Below are 7,314 nucleotides of genomic sequence, written 5' to 3'. Positions count from 1 at the left end.
AAAAAAAGTACGATGCTGATTGGAATAGAGAGAATGCTATATTGAGGGTTTGGTTTTGTCTCCTGAATTAGTATTGGTACAGGGAGGGACTTATGGGACATTTAGTACTATCCCTTTATTCTGTCATTGACAAACTGTCAAGTACCTTGTCTAAGAATTAAATACACACTTTTGTTGATAACCTGTTTAGAGAATCCCTGGGAAATAAAGAGGTTCATCAATTAATCACATGTTTGTTGAGCTTGCACTGTGTGGAAAGGACTGTTTCTAGTGTTGTGAAAGACATGAAAACAGCCCCTGACTTTAGGAACAGTCCTGTTGATTTGAGTAAATAAGAAGTAAACAGTGCCAAATTAAGTTGCAGGATACGATATAACACTTAATAATGAGTGCAACCCCACTGTGGCATATGTTACAAGTAGAAATGTGTTCATTTCACAGATTTAGGAATAGAAGCTCTGAGAATGTTAGACTCTGCAGAAAAGGGGAGTATGATTTTGTTTCTGGAACAGCCCACGGCTCTAGAATCGGAGGTCAGCACAAGGCTTTGGTATTGCCCCTTTAGCTGTCTATTAAGGGAATTTGAGAATTTCAGACCCAGCATTTTTAAATGGCATGGCTGCACTAATGAGGAGATAATGGATTAATTGGAGACTGTCAGGGTTTTTAGAGACGGTTAACTAGGGGTGTGTCATTTTGACTAATTACTCTAAAAGGATAGAATGCTGAGGTGAAATTAGAGTAAAACTGACTTGTGAGCAGACTATAAAGTCTAACCTCTGGGGAAAAATGGAATTTAGAGCAAAAGCAGAAAGTAAAATAATGGTGGAGTAGACAGACTATAAAAGTATGTATGCTGAGTGCATGTGTAAGGGGTAAAGGCCTGTGTAACAGAATTTATGGGCCAGTCCATTTACTTGTAAAGTTTAGTCTCCTGGAACCTTTTTGGACTAAAACCCCAGTCAGCATAAGCAAGAGAGCACGTTCTTCTTTCTGTCTCTGCATTACTGTGTGCATACTTTCCTATCATAGATCTTTTCCTCTAGATGGGCCCGCATGCTAAGGAGACCATTTAGCAGTCAGTGCTTAAAGCAGGTAACAGTGACACCCCTGGTTAATGCTTCTCTGCGAGAATCAGGGCAGACTTTGCGCAGACAGTGGCCCTTGGCTTTTTCTTGCCTTTCAGCCAATTTCTTTCACCTTTAAAAAGTTTCCTACCACACTTTGGCACAAGTTTTTAAACACTCTTGATGTAGCAAAGCTTTGCAATAAAATGCTAATATACATTCGTTGTACCTCTGACAAAGCAGTAATTGAAATTTGAGCATTTTTGGTTGACAGTACATTCTTATAATATCACAGTTTGATCAAATTTGCATACATTATAATGTCACTGAGTTGAATTATGGTTTTCACATTGGGGGGGAAAAATCACACCTCAGTAAAAGACTGGTGGATTTAAATTAACCTATTTAAACTATTTTTGTTTAAAAGTATTTTCAAATATTTTGTATTGCCAGCAGCTTATTAATACCTCTAGTTATTTAATGTATAATCGGGTGCTTAAAGGTTCAAAATAATTGTATTTTCATTTTCTATTCATAGATAAGAGGGACATGACATGGTTTTGGGGTGTGTGTTTGTACTACACAAGATTTAAAAGCAAATTCTTTAGTATACTAGTTTGTCAGAAGTACTCAGTTTTCTAGAATCTAGATAATAATATTTGGTGCATGCATCATGAAGAAATTATTCTCAGTTGTATCATAGAACTGAATTTAAAAACAATTTACACTCTAGAAGAAAACATTTTACATCACTATCTCCTCTCCCTCTCTTACTGTGCAGTACGCTTTTCATGCTGTGGCATGAGCACCTGCATTCACTTGTTTTAAAATAAGAACAATTTTATATTTGTACGAAAATTCTATGGAAAAAGAAATGTTTTGGATAGATTTTGGTTTTTTAAAAATACACATTTATAAGGAATAATTTCCAAGAAGAAACAAAACTTACATTTGTGAAGCATTTATTACTATTTATGAAATACTAGAGTCCCGATGCATGAAATTCATGCAAGAGTAGGCCTTCCTTCCCCCGCCTGCCGGCACCAGCCTCTCTCTGGCACCTGGGATCCGGACTTCCCTCGCAGCCCTGGCTTCGTCCGGAAGGATGTCCAGTCTAATTAGCATATTATGCTTTTATTATTATAGATAATTCTGAAAACCCATACTTTTCTTGAAACTGCTTTAGAATATTTCTGAGAGAATATTAATTTCAATAACTATTCACAGAATAACAATTTGCTTTTTATTACTTAGTCTCTTGTTTTTTAACCCCCAATTTAGATAGAAAAAAATGGAAATGAGGGAAAAATAAGGAAATACCCTTTACTTATTGTACCAAAAATGTTCAATTGTCTGGATTTTTGGTCTTAGCTAATAGAGTGAATTTCACCTTTGTAGTGCATTACAAACATTAAGTTCATCTTCGTATACTTAATACTGATTTTTTAAAATATATTTTTATTGATTTCAGAGAGGAAGGGAGAGGGAGAGGTAGAAACATCAATGATGAGAGAGACTCATTGATTGGCTGCCTTCTGCACACCCCCTACTGGAGATTCAGCCTGAAATCCGGGCATGTGCCCTGACTGGGAATCAAACCCGAGACCTCTTGGTCCGTGGGACAATGCTCAATTCACTGAGCCACCACAGCCGAGCAGTATAGTTCATATTTAGACACTCAGTTGCACTAGTATTTAATCATAGTGAAGAACAGTCTGATAGCTAAAAAGTGGATCAAAATTATTTATTTGTTCCCACAGCCGAGCAGTATAGTTCATATTTAGACACTCAGTTGCACTAGTATTTAATCATAGTGAAGAACAGTCTGATAGCTAATAAGTGGATCAAAATTATTTATTTGTTCCCATACTTACCCTCCCTGGAGTACCTCAGAGTGAGTATTCATCTTTTCCAAAGCAGATAGAACTTGTGGCCAGAAGGTGTTTAGGTAGTAATCTTTTTATCCTTTTTGATGGATTAGCTATCTTACATTGTATTCTCAAATAATCATAATATCTTTGTCCATTTAACAGATGTTTATAATTTGGGTGAAAATGTGCAGCTATTTCCAGGAATCTTAGGTTATGGGATCCAACTTTTTCTTTTAAAAAAATCTTCATTGCCCTCTCGTGTTTCAACTTTGTATTACATCAGTTGGCTAAGACCTAGGCAATGACCTCTAACTTGTAGATATTTTTGCACTTTAGAGAATGTTGTTTTAATTTGTGTGTAGGTGGATTATTTCATTGGATATGACTTTTCTGAAGATAAGGTCAGTTTCATAGTACATAAATGTTAATAATTGAGCTAGAATCGTTGTACTCTATTTTTTGACTCCTGCTGATCAAAAGAATTTATTCTTCTGACTTATATGAAGTACTGTGCTAAGATCTAATTTGCATATAATGAGTCTTTGAAACTGAGCAAATGCCTAATTGAAACCATAATTATTTTTTAAATATCTATCAAGTTTCACTCATATTGAAGTAGCTTGAGAACTTATGGCCAACATGGAAAAAAGCCAAGTGAATCATAGTTTTAATAATTTGGTATTCTAAAAGCCTGAATTCCAATTTCAGAATTTTTTTGTACTTTTTATTTAAAAAATACATCTCTGAAATGACTTCAGGGTGTACATCTCAAAGGTACAGATCATTTCAAAGCATATGTTGATTTTTTAAAAAGGCATTCTAAAGTTTGTTAATGATCTTGCACCACCATAACCATAGGATTGACATTAACTTGTGTGAAAACCACCCCGCAGGTATGCTAAATATGTAATGACCAGTGTCATCAATTTGAGTACATTCTTAGCACTCAGAATAAGAACAGTGTCTTTTTTTATATATAAATGTACATTTCTTCTTAAAACTCCCACTAGTTTCTGCTTTATGATCTGAGATACTGAGAAAAGTAAGAATCTTAAGCAAAAAGTATATGTTTTCAGAAATCCTTTTGTTTGTGTAAATTGTGTAATCTGAATATCTACTTGATGGAGTTGGATGGCCAGATTGAGGTAGAGAAAAAAAAAGCAACGGGCTCAGTCATTAGACATGGATTTGAGTCCGGGTTCACCATAATCTCAAGTAAATCACCTAACCTCTCTTAGGTTTTTATTTTCTATCTGTAAAATGGGCTAATGATATCTAACCCATTTCCAGAATCCTGTTTTGATGAATTAATGAATAATTCATTGACAACCCTGTAGGGTTCTTGTGAAAAACCAAATGAGAAAGCACATAGAAAATTCTTGAATGTCAGGCAGAAGTGAAGTATTATTGCTGTTTGATAGGGAACATTTGGAGAACAGGGACTATGTTTTACATATCTTAGTTTCTTGAGCATCTAGAAGAGGTCTTACAACATTGTAGTCCAATCTGCATAGCTCAGTGGTTGAGCATTGACCTATGAACCAGGAGATCACAGTTCGGTTCCAGGTCAGGGCACATGCCTGGGTTGTGGGCTCGATCCCCAGTGTGGAGCATGCAGAAGGCAGTAGAAGATCAATGATTCTCTTTCATCATCATCTATCTATATCTCTATCTCTCTCTCCCTTCCTCTCTGAAATCAATAAAAATATATTTAAAATAAAAAATAAATATCTATTTCACCAGTGATTGAATCAAGAGGATAGTGTCAGTGAATCTATGCATGGAAGAAATACACCGTGAAACATAGATGGAAAGCTTACTGCCTAAACATGTTTGTCATCCTCGTTAATATGTATAAATCATGTGTTTGTTTTTCATTCTATTGTAATTCAGCTGGGCCTCTTACTATTTCAGCAGCACCATGCGCTGGACTATGACCCCACTTTTCCCTCTGCTTCTCCACATATTGAACCAGAAGGGGATCTTTCAGTCTTTCACTTCATGGGGAGCCTTCTTGAGGGAGTCGTGCGGTCACCCGGAAAGGACGCCACCAGCCCACACAGAGACTGACAGGCTGCCCTGGCTCAGTTATCACAGTGCTGATGCTGTCCATTCTAAAGGTACAGTACTGTGATAACTGAAGGATGGCAGCCAACTTGCCTTCCATCAGAGGATCGAGTCCCAGCGTGGCCGAAGGAAGACAGTTGAAAGAGGCATGTGAAATAGGTGCGGGAACCCCAGAACCCTCCTACACTGTTCCTCTATTGTACCTTCTCTTGCAGGTAGAGAATATTGTTCTGTCTTTGTCTTATTTTTTAACATGGGGATAAAAGGAGTTGGGTGGCTGTTTGCACAGCAGCATGAAGACTTGTACCGAATGGACATGGAGTAAGATCTTTGACATTTTTAAGAGACTGATATTTTGGACGTTTGTTAAGATCTTTGAAACTTGTAGGAGACTGGTATTAGGTAAGTAGTGAGTGTGAATTAGTATTTTTGGAGTGATTGTGCCATTTTTAGAAATGTAAATGGTAATCTAACTAGAGTAGCTTGGCACTTGTCAATATTAGATGTTCAGAATGAAATTCAACTGAAACAGGGCGAGAGAAAGCCCTACATGTTATCAATGAACTACATCAATGAACAGCATTGATATAATTCAGAGATTTTCAACCCTTTTCATCTCATGGCACATAAACTGATTACGAAAATTCTGCGGCACACCAAAAAATCTTATATTTTTTGCCGATCTGACAAAAAAATAGTTATAATTTTGATTCATTCACATCAGATGGCTATTGTGTTGGCTGTTGTCATTTTATATTTGACAACCTATGGGAAAAGAGGTTAGTGCCCCTGACTAAATAGGTATTGCATGGTTTAAAAATTCTTGTGACACACCGGTTGAAAATTACTGATATAATTGCATGAATAAAATTACATCTTTGTATTTAAGCAATGGATAGGGGCACAGCATTTTGTTTTTCAAGAACATGAATATTTAAAATGGAATGTAATTTAAAAAATGTTTGTTGAATGTCCATGTTATTGCTGTCAGCGTCACCTTTACATGAAAATAAAATGGAAATTATTTTTTCAACTAGTTAAGGAGCACACTGCAGTGTTATCTAGAAAAAAATCAGTTTTACAGATATGAAGCTATAAATACCAAACCAATGGAAGATGTACATAAAAGACTAGGAAATTTTACAGAGCACACATTTTCAACTTGCATCCTACTTAAGAGAGTATTGTTGGGGTGGGGTTATTAAAGAAGCCAGGGTTTCCCCCATTCCTCCTCCCTCAAGACTCTTAAGGAAGCTGTACCCATGGAATAGCAGCAGATGAGAATAAAAGTGCACAACTTCATCATATGTTAGATCACAGTTGGCTGTGAAGCTCAGGTAATTTCATGTCGTTTAGGCTCAATGCCTAAACAGGACCTCTTACCTTTTCCCAGGTACATGTCTATATCTGGGAACCTTACCACTGGATGACTGACTGTTGAGCAACCTAAAGCAGTGATGTTATGCTCGGGCAAAGAATAAGGCCTACTAAGGGCAGGCCCTACTTGGCTCTCTACTGCAGGGTGAGCAGCCAGGGTGAAGGAAAACAGTATGTGTGATGTTTTAACATACAAGTGTCTTGGTACCTGCTAATCAGCATAGCCCAGTCATCGTCTTAGACTTGGGCCATCTATAATAATAAAAGGGTAATATGCTAATTAGGCCAGACATCATTCCGGACGTCCTTCCTGACAAAGCTGGGGCCGAGGAAAGCCAGCCCAGGTCCTGGATGCCAGCAGCCAGGAGAAGGAAGGCCTACTTTTGCATGAATTTTCATGTGTCGGGCCTCTAGTGTGTATTATAAAGCCCTTCACTGGAACAGAGTACAGGAAAAGGGAATGGGAAGCAAGTGGCAAGGTAAAGCCATGCCTCCCCGTCCAGAGAGGCTCCGTCTCACCTTCATCCAGGCCTCAGACATTCCTGGTCATTGCTCCTTTGCTGGTTCACACCATTCTCTTTAATCTCTTTCCCCTTCTGCACCCAAAGAAGTAACCCCTTGAACCATACCTTCTTGGCCATGAATTGTTATTTTTCATATGCCATTGACCACATTATGGACAGTACCTTCATGTGTCTTCCTATATTTAGAATTTCTCTAAACTGCAGGCTAGACTATGTTGTTTTGTTTGTTTTTTTAATTTTTTTATAGATTAAGTTATTACATATGTGACCTTATCCTCACGTTACCCCCCAGCTCCCCCACTCATGCCCTCATCCCCCTGTTATCTGCATCCGTTGGTTAGGCCTATATGCTTGCATATAAGTCCTTTGGTTGATCTCTCCCCCTTACCCCCACCCTCCCCTACCTTC

Source organism: Myotis brandtii, unplaced genomic scaffold, assembly GCF_000412655.1.
Source record: "Myotis brandtii unplaced genomic scaffold, ASM41265v1 scaffold26, whole genome shotgun sequence".
Lineage (NCBI taxonomy): Eukaryota > Metazoa > Chordata > Mammalia > Chiroptera > Vespertilionidae > Myotis > Myotis brandtii.
This window is presented reverse-complemented; position numbering follows the sequence as displayed.